At 36.9% G+C, this 13,114-nt stretch overlaps 2 non-coding genes across 2 annotated transcripts; both read right to left on the reverse strand.

The window, feature by feature from the left end:
* Nucleotides 1–6,769: 6,769 nt before the first annotated feature.
* On the reverse strand, nt 6,770–6,840 carry Trnag-gcc (transfer RNA glycine (anticodon GCC)). The gene has a single exon. It is a non-coding gene; the product is annotated as a tRNA-Gly (tRNA).
* Nucleotides 6,841–6,845: 5 nt separating this feature from the next.
* Nucleotides 6,846–6,917, reverse strand: Trnae-uuc (transfer RNA glutamic acid (anticodon UUC)). The gene has a single exon. It is a non-coding gene; the product is annotated as a tRNA-Glu (tRNA).
* Nucleotides 6,918–13,114: the final 6,197 nt, after the last annotated feature.

Genomic DNA, 13,114 nt, shown 5'->3' on the forward strand with positions numbered 1-13,114 from the left:
TTCATTTTACGTCTAACTACAATCGCCAGACATTATCTTAAGAAATATTGGAAACGTTCACAAAATGCTTTCTACCTACTTCTGTATGGGGCTTGGCTATTCCTTCTAAGTCTATCTACAACTTCCAGCCTTTATCTTAAGTTTATTCGAAACGTTACCAAACTGCATCTGCTTATAGTTCAGTGTGGCCTTATAAATTGTCGTATTTATAAAAACACTTTTTGTAGTCGTGATTGGATTCAGCTTGAATGTAAAACCGCACTGCAGGACATATCTTTTTTGCAGTTTAGGTTATTTTCTGATTATGTGTAAAATACTATTTTTTTTGATGTAATAAATCTTGAAGTGCGTATGCTGTAATGTTGCTCAATGTGTTTTAATATTGCTAAAATCGTCATTTGTAAAAGTGGGCCTTTGCGGATTGTGAAATTATTGCTGAATTTCGCATCAGGTCGCTTTATGCACTGATTGCATATTAATTTTGCGTGCTTTTCAAAAAAACAAAATACGTGCGTTTTAAAAACGCGAGGTGGCAATATCTTGCATGTCATAATACGACAAAAAAGTTATGCAGCCTTCAATTCAAAAGATTGCTTATTATTATTTACTTTTCGTACAACTAATATATTTATGGACTGCGTGATTATGTATTCTATTTATCTGTGCTTCAGCAAATGTGAGAAACAATTTCATAGCGGAACTGTATCATTCAACGTGGCTGCGACTCAGTCTTTTTTTGTGTTTTGTGTTAGCTAATTTTTTGTGCTTCGTCAATGTGATTTCTGACGTAAATTTTGTTCACCGTTCTTATTATTTTCAATACTTGTTTATTAGCGCCAACACGACATAAAATGCAAAGCAATTGAAAGAATGTACGTTGATAGTTGAGCTGGGTTCAAATAACACGTCACTAGAAAAGTTTACAAATTTAGAAATATCGATATAATGTCATCATAGTTGTCAAGAGTAATTGAAAAGAAAAAATAATGAAATTTGATAATTTAGCCAAGGCAGAAAAATTTGGTAAAATTGATTGGTTTTATGCAAGAACATTAGCATATTGTCGAAGCGTGCTTTCACAAAATCGAAGAACGATTTTCGTATAAGGAGTATAATGTTTGGAGGTTTTAGTTATTGACGTATTAAAAATATCAATACCCATTTAGAAGTACGTAACATTTTGAACGTTTCAAACATCTCTTCATTCATTTCAAAATCGACGTTAAAAATGAACAAAGAGATGTCGATGTCACCTACTTCTATATGGGCTTCAGTATTCCTACTATACGATTTTCGTATCGACGTTCGAAACATAATTTGTTTTATAAAAGCAACATGAGCAAACTCGCCCTTGATTGCATCAAATGAACGGTTGTGACCCGTTCTCAAAATCTTCATAAATTTCTATATTTAGTGAAAAATTGATTATTTCGAGTGAAAATTAATCGGGCCAATGACAAGCCTTTCTTTCTTAGCATGTTTTGTTATTATAAACAGCAATATGATCTATCCCGATTACATAACGTAAAAATAATAGGGAAGCATAGGATACCATGTTTTCTTCACTAAACTTTTTCTAGCTCAAAGTGAATAAGACACAAATACGACAATAGCAAAAATAATTTTGAATTTGATTATATTGTCGTATCTTCCCAAATATCCGGAATTGAACAACAATTTACTTGGATAATATTATGTACCGCTTACTCGCCAGCTAACGTAACATTACAGGGTCACGGTTTTTCGTCTGCTGTTCACGAACGTTGCAGCACAGAGCAATGAGGATGCGACGAACGTAGTAGCTGCTACGTACAACAACGTCTTGTCTTTGCCTTTCTTTTGTGGAATCGGCTTATACTGTCGTTTGTTGGATTTCTTGTTGTTCTCCTTTTTCTTGTGGCTTTTTGGTTTTAGCGTTTCTGAATCAGACACAATTATTATTTAAAGCATCCATATGGCTGGAGGTCGTGGGTTCGAACCTAACCACATGCTAGTTGTTTTTCTAGCCTGGTCTTGCTTGCACTACGATTTTCGTAAGCCTCTCCGAAGGCATCTCGTGTACTATATGGATACCGTTATCGTTGGCCAGTACGACCCAGAAGGCCTTGATCACAAAATAAATGTTGTGTATATGTATATTTCAGTTGCTGAAATACGGGCTGTTTATCCCCTTCAATTGAGGTTGTTTGTACGAACAGAATGCAGAAAGTCATATAGTGTTATGGTTGTATCTCGCTTTCCTTTTCCTCTAAGCCTACCTTGCTATGTTGGCAGAGCGACAGTCCCAATACAGCCGAGGTCGTGAGTTCGAACCTCACCGCAGGCCTATAGTTGATTTTCCAGCCTACTTTACTTGCATCATTGATCGACTGATTCGTTTAGTCTGTCGAAGGTTTCCAGTGAAATAAACCCTCAGTGCTGTGTTGTTTGTTTGACTTAACTGGCATGTTTGTTGTTCACCTTAACTCAGTGGTCGGCAAACTTTTTTGTCGCGGCCCTGTACTCTTTTTTCAAACAGTGGCGCATACAGGATATTAGTTTTTAAGGTGAAATATTACACGGCGCTTCGATGCCCAAAACACTTTCATGCCATAATGTGAACATGTAAAACATTGTCAAAAAAAAAGAATTATGCGCGCGAAGCGAAAGTTGGCAAATATAGTTGGACAGGCTCTCGGGACCACATTTGGCACTTTGGTCTGAACCACGCTGAGAAAATATAAAAAGTATTTGCCACACAACTTTTAAAATAACATTCACTGAATTTACGGCTATCGCGCTGCCCACAACGACATAATAACACTAAGCTATTCAAAAGTTACTCGTGGCACACATTTGGGCCGCGGTCCACAGTTTGTCGACCACTGGCTTAACTGGCATTTTTTGTAAGAGTTAGTGGGAAGTGAAGATTACCTTGTTTCGGCTGATGCTGGTCGATCCAAGCTTGGGACTCACTGTCGTAATCTCGCATTGCGCAAGTCTTGCCGTCATTTTGTACATCCAGACCATCAGGGCACGAGCAAAAGGCCTTACCAGAAATCTCGTGGCACTCGTGCGAGCATTGTTTCTAAAGGGATAAAAAGAGTATTTAGGTTAAAAAAATGTGAAAGTACGAAATTGCAAAATAAATATTTTCATTTGGGTACACTATGCACGGATCAAATGTAGCTTGATAATAATGAATTTCAATGCAAAAAAGGTACATCAACTAAAAATAATACAAGTTCGTATCGAAACGTCGTAAGAAAGATGATGTCGATCTACTCGACCTTTTTGGCTTTGCAAATATTTCCAAGGTAAAAAAGTGTATACCAGGCCTGCACAAGATGGGGGACCTTAATCAAAAATGTGAACCGGTAATCAAATGCGCGAGACTAAGACTCCATATCAAATTATTCTCCTGCCTAGCTTATTTTAGCTATTATAATTACACTGAGTATTTGGACGGCCGCGAAAAAAAGGTTAGATACACTGCTAGCCGGTTATGCTGAAATATTTTAGACTGACGTCCGTATATCGGCACTCTATAGTAAAGCCGTTGCCAACTTGTTTTTTATATGTCTCTTAAATATGAACAAAACATCGATAGTACATAACGGCCCTATTGAAATCACAATCTTTGCCAATCTAAATAGTATACAGTATGTGAGCGGCTGCATCAACTTTTTTATGCGGCCTGCGAATATTTTTTTTTCTTGATGCGTTCGTTGAACCACTTTGAGTCGTGCAGGCCTAGTGTATACATATTTTATTTAGTATAATTTTTTTCGCCTCGAAATGAATAACTATTTTCAAGGTGTAATAAGAATACCAAAGCCCAGACAGAAGTATTAGCATGTTGAATGCCTTGAATATCGGCATCTCTTTATTTATTTTGAACATCTATGTTTTAACGGTATAAAAAGGTAAAAATCAAATCATCGAGGTTAAACGGACTGGACGATTTAATTGGATTGCTTTTAAAGTGCCACGCCCGCCTGCAAATTTACTTAATTGCCCGCTTCTCCTTCGGCACTTCACGAGAATAAGGTGACTTGGTAAGGTAGCTTGGCTGCTGTTTAGTCCAAACAGTAAAGTGCTAATCTAACCTACTTTTGGTTGAGGCTATTTGAGCTGTGCAAGTAACTTAAACCACAAGTTTAGTGTACGTTGTTCGCTGTAACAAGGGAAAACATGCCAGGTTCTTAAGTTTTTCTGTAGTTCTGTGTTTAATAACTTCAGCTTAATTGCCTTGTATAGCCTTTATATATATTTGTTTTTAATTACGATATTTGTAAGAATTAAGAAGTTTAAATATGGGAAATCAATAAGAAAGCTCAAATAAGATTGTAAAGAATTACGAGTGTTAAAATGATTAAAATCTTATTATCTTATAGTTCAAGAGACATTGCCTATATTTACGTGTAGCCAATGATTTATCCTTTATGTCCTGACGTAGCCTACAAACATTTTGCAGACAAACATTGAATGAGCTTATTTGCAGCGAAACACATACGATATGTTTTGCGCTAGGCCAAACATAAAAAACGTCAAAATCCTATAGTATAGTAGGGATAGGTTTGTCCATATGTGTACTTAATTTAGAAAACCCTGTTTTTAAGCATAAAATGCTGCAGCTTTATTGGAATAAATTAAAACACAGTTAATAGGTCTTTGTTAATGTCTCGAAATGCGAAAACCTAATTCCTAGCCCTACATTTAAAAACAAAAGCGCTAAATTAATAATGAATGTTAGAATTTACAGTCGGCGTAATTAGCAACCGGTGATAATTTTGTAGTGCTAATTAAGCACGTAACAGTTAAGAAATGTTCAGAATGTTTATGTACGACTGTACGTACACAATGGTTACAGTTTTTAGAATTTTTTCCTTGTTGAACCAGAAGATTTTAACTAATAAGTTTTACGTCAAAAAATAATACTGGTTTTATGTCCTGTTAAAATAGACTTGTTTATAGCAATATCTCAAGGGTACAAAACGGTATAACAGCAATAACTTGTGTTAGGGATTTCCAGTACTTGACATTTTCTTTCGATAGGATACCCAAAAATGTTTGACAGAGAGCATCACGATCCAATCTGATACTAAATGACGTCATTACTATACTCATCAAGAAAAATCGATGGAATTGAAACGTTCAAAGGTATTTTTTTAGGTTATTTGGCTAAAGTTAATTTTAACGTAAAGAACTTTGGTAACGTCAAGTTAATAACGTAAGAATTTTTGATAAATTTACCTTCTAAAGTAGAAATTGCTGCGTTAAAAAAAGAAATCCTAGCTGAAAAATCCCATATATTAGTGTGGTATCGGACGAATACCGATAATGCCACTTGGTATCGCGTATCGGCTCTGATCCGATATTATCGGACATACCTATACTTGTGTTTGCAGCAGTTACCTTTTCACAGAAGTAACCTTCTTTATGCTTTTTTCTGACATCCTTGGGCTCCTGACGTTCGTCATGCTCTGGTGCAACTTTCTCGAGTCCTTGATTTTCGACAAATGCCGCCTTTTGATCCTGACGTTCGTCATGCTCCGGTGCATGTTGAGCTAGTCCAAACTTTTCGACAAACGCCGCCTTTTGCTCCTGACGTTGGCGCTCCTCTTCCTGGTCCAGCGCGTCTTGTATCTTAAATCTGCTGACCTGATCCCTAGCCCAGACCCTTACAGGTCCCACGCTGAGAGATTCGTGGCTCCAATCGGTGCTTCGCTTCACTTGACTCGGCATGCAAAACTGTCGATTGACAAAGAAACCGTAGAAATAAAGTTTGCTCCACTATAGGCAATATGTCAGTAGATTGAAACGGTTATACTGGTTAGAATTATAAACCGACGTTTCGGCAGCAGATACCAGCTGACCTTATCAGGGTCAATGATTAAAACGAGAATATACAGGGTTGTCACAAAGTCTTTAAATTGATTTAGGTAATGAAAAGTGTTTAAAAAATCATTTTTGTCCAAAATGGCAACTGTAATTAAAAAGTATAAAAAGAAAACGTTATACAAATTTCAGTATATAAGTTGGTATTCTCGTTAGTTTGGTATTCTCGTTTTTTTTTCGTTTTAATAATCAACTCTGATGAAGTCAGCTGTGTAACGAAAGAGCAAACTTTAACTTATAAACCGTATAAAGCTTAGTTGCTATGTTTTAATCCCTCTCAATCGGAGTGCGATTTTAAACGCTCAAGGGTGCCGAGAGATATCTCAAATCGTTCTGGGTCTTATTTTTGTTCTATTGGTAAGCATCTTATTACAACAAATCCAGAATGTTTTTCTGCCTTGTGTACAGTTGATCTATTTTATAAAGGTTACCGTGAGATTAAAAAGGTTGGAAACCACTGAAGTAGACTCACGTCAGTGCCGCAACTGCCTTCTGCCAAGCAAAGTGCCACCGTACAGTGGATGTACTGCAGTGCTGTCGGGTCTTGGTTGAATAGGAAGGCATCGTAGTGGAAGCGAACGCGATAGCTGGTCCCGTCTTCAATCACTGACGAATTGTCCGCAAACGTGCAGCTAAACGGTAAGTTTTTGTTTTGAAATATGTCTATGTCCAAGTAGGGGTGTCCGCAGTGTTGAAAACAAGACATTTTAAGTTCAAGTTAATTTTAAGTCCTAGTTAGATCAAATCAACCTCAATTTATAAATAAAGCTTAGCATTAAAATAAAGCGTTAAACTATTAAAATGGGTAAAATTGTTCGATTAAATTATGAGAAATAAGTTGTTTGATAAGACTAATTCAGTAAATATAAACTGAATAATTATCAAAAGTTGCATTGGCCGGGAATCGAACCCGGGCCCCCCGCGTGGCAGGCGAGGATTCTACCACTGAACCACCAATGCAAGGCTTCCTACACCGGGAATCGAACCCGGGCCGCCTGGGTGAAAGCCAGGAATCCTAACCACTAGACCATGTAGGAGACGAAAATATCGCGCAGTAAGAGCCATCTTTTTAAACGAAACATGAACAGAGTTTATTACTTTGAATTGACTTATATATTTATCAGTTTGATATTTCAATAACTGGGGCCGCCTTTTGAACACGTTGAAATTTTAACGAGCTTTCCCAGAACACCTCCGAATACCCTTTACTTACTTGCTTGCTATTGAGTACAAATTTCCTGCGATTACTGTGCCTGGATCAGGACTCGTTGTTATAAAGCATCGTGCCACCTGTATACAATGAAAATACGTTTTAAGTTATAGCATTTAAATTATTTTGGAAAAGTGTACCATTTTTTACAGCCTTTACGTAATAACATCCACTTAGGTAGATCTTGATTTTCGTAAAACCACACCTGTTTTGATGTAGACCGGGAGCCTTGAATAAACTAACTGAATCAGGTAATTAATTACAATTTTTCATGCAGGAAAAACTGTGCTGGAAAAGATAAATTGGGACAGCAGTGAGGTTTGAACTGACGGCCTGGAATAGACCGGGACCTTTGCTTTACCATCTAAGCCAGTGGTTTCCAAACTTTTTTATTCCTAATTTTTGTTTCATAAAACAGTTTGTGGTCCACCATGTGCCGTTACCTTTTTGTAATCCCAATTTACGCCTACATAGTAGGACAATTTCCCAAGTAATGCATTGATTCTAACAACATTCAAATAATCATTTTTTTAGGCACATTTTTAGATTGATTAGTTCGAAACTGAATTTGAAGTAAACTGAAAAAAATATATTATTACAGCAAACAAAAATATTTTATTATTGGAACAGCGAACAAAAATATTTTATTAGTTTTTAATAATTAGTGTGCTGTCAACCACCTGATGCTACATCCCTATTATTATTATTGTAAACAATACCGCATCAGGTATTAACCTAACTGCACGTTTTTCATGTTACAGTATTTTGGGTAAAATCACTCGAACAAGATTTTATTGTTTCTATATTAGTTTGTAAACACTACACTGCTGGAGTATCATTGCAAAACAATCAGATACACTTTACTGACGACACTCTAACTGCGTAGCGAAACAAACACACGTGGGTACATCTTTCATTGAAACACGTTTCAGCACCCCTGTTCTTGCTGACAGTCTGGCCTGCAAAACATTAGCAAGTCGGAATTGAAATGTGTCACCCTGGCTAGCTGCTCCTACGGGCGTAACTATCTTCACAATGTTATACCGGATAATTTTTGCAAACAACTCGATGTTTGTATGCGGCAACAACCGCCCTCCCATCGTGAAAAAATTTAGAGATGACGTCACAAAGTTATGTCACAAAAGGACCTTCAAACAAGTAAAAATATAAAACCTGAGGCTATTGTACGAGGTCGTGCACAAAGCGCATAGGAAATCTGGTAAAAAGACATATTTTTATGTATATGCAAAAAAATCTTTCATCAGAACGCCGTTCCGGACCGTTCCACCTTGATTTTACGACTGTATTTAGCTGTATGGTCAATTAATATTTTTCTCTTGTTTTCTGTCTGCAAAGCTACGTTGCGTTTTGCTGTCTGTTCATTAGACCAAAAATACCGCAAAATGTGTACATATATACAGTAGCAAGAAATCAACACATAGCGGAACCAGTCAAGTCGAAAGATATAACCCTTAATATTGTACCGTTATTTACAATAGCTGAACACAAGTGAAAAATCGTGAGGAAAACATTAGGTTTTTGAAGGACTTTTGTACATTTTTTTAAGGCTCTGTGGCAAGCCTGAAAATTACTACGTCACAAATTTGGATAGGCGAAAAATGCTGGAAAGCCCCACAACCCTACAGCTTTGGAGCATATTGCTTGGAGGTTGCAGTAATACGTAGAATGTTTAATAAATCCCATGAAGAAGATAACCCTTTATTTAGACGTTTCGAATATCTCATTATTCATTTACAACATAGACTATGCCTAAGGCTTAATAAATCCACTGTTGTTGTTTGCTGCAAATATCCATTCAAGAAAAAAACACAAAAAACTCACCTTTAAAACCGGCCCTATACACGACGACGTTATTTCGACGTTTAGCTTCGAGCCCGAAATCACGTTGGCGATATTTCCTGCTGTCGTGTTGAGCGGGGTGTCGAACTGGCAGTCGGCGAAAATCGACATCTTCACCTCAATTTGGCCGGGAGCCGCGAAACTAAGCGGCACTATGCTGTAATGCAGGGTTAAAAGTTCAATCAATTTCTTACCGACAATTTCAAGAGAAGAGTTTTACTGTCACCGCGTACCACCTGATTTTAAATAAAATCATTTCGGTCCAATTTACTGGATTTAATGCCAAAAAAATGATTGACAAAGTTTCGCATCAGATTGCTTACTATGCTGCAATGCAGGGAGGAAAGTCAGTGTTGCAATGACTCAAGTCATTGACTTGACTTAAGTGCACTTAAGTCACTGTTTTCAAATGACTTGACTTAAGTCCACTGGACAAATGGATTGACTTGGACGTCATTTTGTCAAATATCTTTGGATTAAATTAAGTGTTTTTCATTAAAATGTGTCTCATGTTTTGGACGTTAAACAATTTGATTTCTATTCGCTGCTATTTTTTTGGTTAAGTTTTTGCTCACAATCGGACGGGTTTACAAATTTCAATAGTTTTACGTTTTACTTGTATGTTAATGACCTGACATTTGGGCTTAAGTTACTTTTAGACTCGGGTTATTTTTTCAAATGCCTTGACTGAGACATAAGTCATTTCAACTTGTTTATTTTGACTTGTTTACAACTCTAGGAAAAAGTAGAATCTATATTTTGCCGGAACGATGAAAAAATTCTCTCAAATTTCCGAGATGAAATTACAGAGTGACGTCATAACAGGAGATCTAATACAAGTAACCTTGGGAAACCAGAGGCTATTCTTTACATAAGTATATGCAACTTACATCTTAGTTTACATTAAAGGGGACGACGAGATAGCCTTGTGAAAAAAGGAACATTTTTGATGTTACGTCATAGCGGACATTTCCGCTTTATTTTTACCACTGCTGCAATGTTAATAATATCAACAACAACAAAAAGAAATCTAGACATGACCTAGGAAGTAACGCCATAAGGTGACTTCATCGGTAAGGTGACCTTATGAGAAAAAACAACTGGTATGCAATTTTGGAACTATTAAATATTAAAAAAAATGGTTTATTGAGATTCAATTGGGTGATTTTTACGGTATAAAAGAACAAGACACAATGGGCTACCAAAAAATATTAGCACATCAATCTAAATGGCGCGTTTATCTTGCTTAAAGCATAGTTAAAAGCATAGACAAAAGCATAGTTTACCCTATCACATGATTATCTTGGCTAACGTTGTTTAAGTTCTTGATGACACTAAACCTACTGTCGGAAATTTGCGATATTTTTTATAGTTATGTACTACATATTTTGGAAATTAATAATGAGGTTTGTTTCTAGCGATGGGCTGGATTATTCCCCTTTTTTGGTATGAAAAGCAAATGACAGCCTTATATAGAAGAGAAGAAAGTGATGTTTATTTCTAGCTGTGAAGTATATACAAACTGATGATCTTAAGACTGTTTATAAAAACAGGTGTAGAACAAAAATCATTTCTTCAAATTTTTGCCTATAATCATCAGTTTCCTAATTCAAATGATTCATTCGACAATTTGAAGAAAATTACTTTATGTTTTATACCTGTTTTTTGTAAACAGTCTTAAGATCGTCTGACACGAAAGCAAGAATCTTTCTTTTACATTTTTTGTCTGCGGGAGATGCCTTACTTCCTAAAGTGTTCCAGCGTATATATAAACTGTGTGTGTTTTTTCAGAGACTGATGTTACCGGATTGGCGAAATATACTTCTTTATTAATAACTAGAACTTCTAAATGACTGATTGTGACTCAGATAAGAAAGTGTGAAGTATATTGCTAGCATTTGAAGTCATTGTCGTCATTAACGTGTATTAGGGCGCGGAGATATCTTATTTTTTACATATTCAGTTTGCGTATGCACACTGTGTTATATTATTATCAGTGAGATTTAGTCTTTGTGTACAATTAGACTGCACTCAACTTTCCACCTCGAAACTCACTTTTTGGTCATAGTGAACTCGGAACTTTTAATCCTGGCATGACCGGTGGAGTCGTACAGGCAGCTGAGTTTCAAGCAGAACGGGCTGTCTCTTCGTATGACGTCAGACGGTGACGACATACGGCCGGAGCCGAAATAGGCCGACGCTTTGACGCCGAAAAAGTAGTAACATCCCCCCTGCTGGAAACAAACACGAATTTCATTCGATACGTGTACGCAGGGATGTCCGATAATATCGGATCGGAACCGATACTCGATGCTAAGTGTTAATATCGGTACTCGTCCGATACTAGGGTGTAGTATCGGACGGTTTCGATTTATCGGTTCTGATTCGCAGTATACGAAGCGGTTATGTGTACATCGACGGTAAATTTATAAAAAAAAGAATATTTTGCTTTTTTGAGCAAACTAATGACGTCACTTGATATTGAATCGATTTGCGATGTTTTTTGTCCAAGATATGGGCTATCGGCATGGGAATAAAATATCAAGTACGGCACATTCCTGCGTGTAACCTAAACCAGTGGTTCTCAACCTTTTTAGCATACGGACCGGTAAAATTTCAAAACATATTGTGCGGACCGGTGGACCATTTAAAAATCCGAATCAACTCAAAATGTAATTACAACAAAGTACGCAACTTAAAAGAAAATAACGGAAACTTCAAAGTAATGAGCTGTTTGCTGCCGTCTTTTTGATATCTTACGTGTCAAACGTGGTTCTTTTAAAGTTTTTCACGTACAGCTGGTCTTAAAGTTTAAGGCTTAAACGAGATGTAGCCTACTTTTAAATAGTTGGACACAACATTTGCAGCATTGTGACGTACGATAAAGCTCAAAATAGTTATGTAACTCTATGTTCCGTCACAATGCTGCACATTACGGAACTGGCGAAGTTCTAAATTTAATGGACAAGCAGCTTTCAAAATCTTGCATTTTGCAACTAAGATATAAAATTGTAATTTATTTGGCGGACCGGCAGGAAAGTTGACGCGGACCGGCGGTTGAGAACCACTATACTAAAAACGACACGCGTAATACAATAAGCCAGCGTTCCTTTACCGGTACGCAAAACGTTTTGTCAACCGGTACCCCATGTAAATTCCAATCACGGAGAGCTACGAAACATGCAGCTAGACGTTTAATAAAATTCAGAGCGATTTTCCTAAAAACAGATCAGCCCTACACTTAAGGTAAACGTCAAGTGGATAAAAGTAAAATATAAGAAGATTCTAAAACATAAAAGATATATTTTGTAAACAATCCGTAGTGTCCGGTGTTCCTTACCCCGCCTCTTGTCGCCCTTTTCCTCCTGTTGCATCCAGGGCCTTCAAATATACCGCAAGTCCCGTTCCACAGCTCGGTTTGAAGCAGGTTACTGGTCACGGCAGGGCAGTAGTTGGTGGAGTTGTAGTAGTCGACCAGCTTCAGCTCTTGTAAGTCGAGAAAACGCTTGGCGCATTCGTTCACCCTGAGTGACATTGAGAAAAATTCAGTTAAAATAAAGTGAACGCTAGTAAGAGTTATTGTGTCCATGGCAAAATGAATCTGAAACGCTTGGCGAACTCGCTGCTTCTGAGCTAAATTGAAAAAAATACAGTTAAAATAAAATGAAATCTACTAAGAGGTATTGTGTTCATGGCAAAATCAATTTGAAACGCTTGGTGCGCTCAATGATTCTGAGCCGAGAAATTATACAGTTGAAAATGCAATGCTAGTAAGAGGTGTTGTCAGGACTGGATTAAGATTACTGTAGGCCTAAGGCTGTTTACTAGAGAAGGGCCTAATTTTGCTAACCAAGCTACAAAAAGTAATAAAAATGCAAACGTGAGAAATTGAAATTATTTACTCCAAAAAACATAAACGTAACATAAAAAAATGTAATAAATGTGACTTACTGTCATACGCTAATAATGTATTACAATGTATATCTAAAAAAAATTAAGGGCCTATTTTTTTCAGGGCTAAGACTATAGCCTTAGTAGCCTAATGGTTAATCCGGAACTGTTGTGTCCTTGGCGAAATGATTTCAAAACGCTTTGTGAGTTGATTCTGGCCAAGAAAAAATACAGTTGAACTACATTCAATGCTATAAGTTAAAAAAATAATAA

Source organism: Ascidiella aspersa, chromosome 3 (assembly GCF_963924565.1).
Source record: "Ascidiella aspersa chromosome 3, kaAscAspe10.2, whole genome shotgun sequence".
Lineage (NCBI taxonomy): Eukaryota > Metazoa > Chordata > Ascidiacea > Phlebobranchia > Ascidiidae > Ascidiella > Ascidiella aspersa.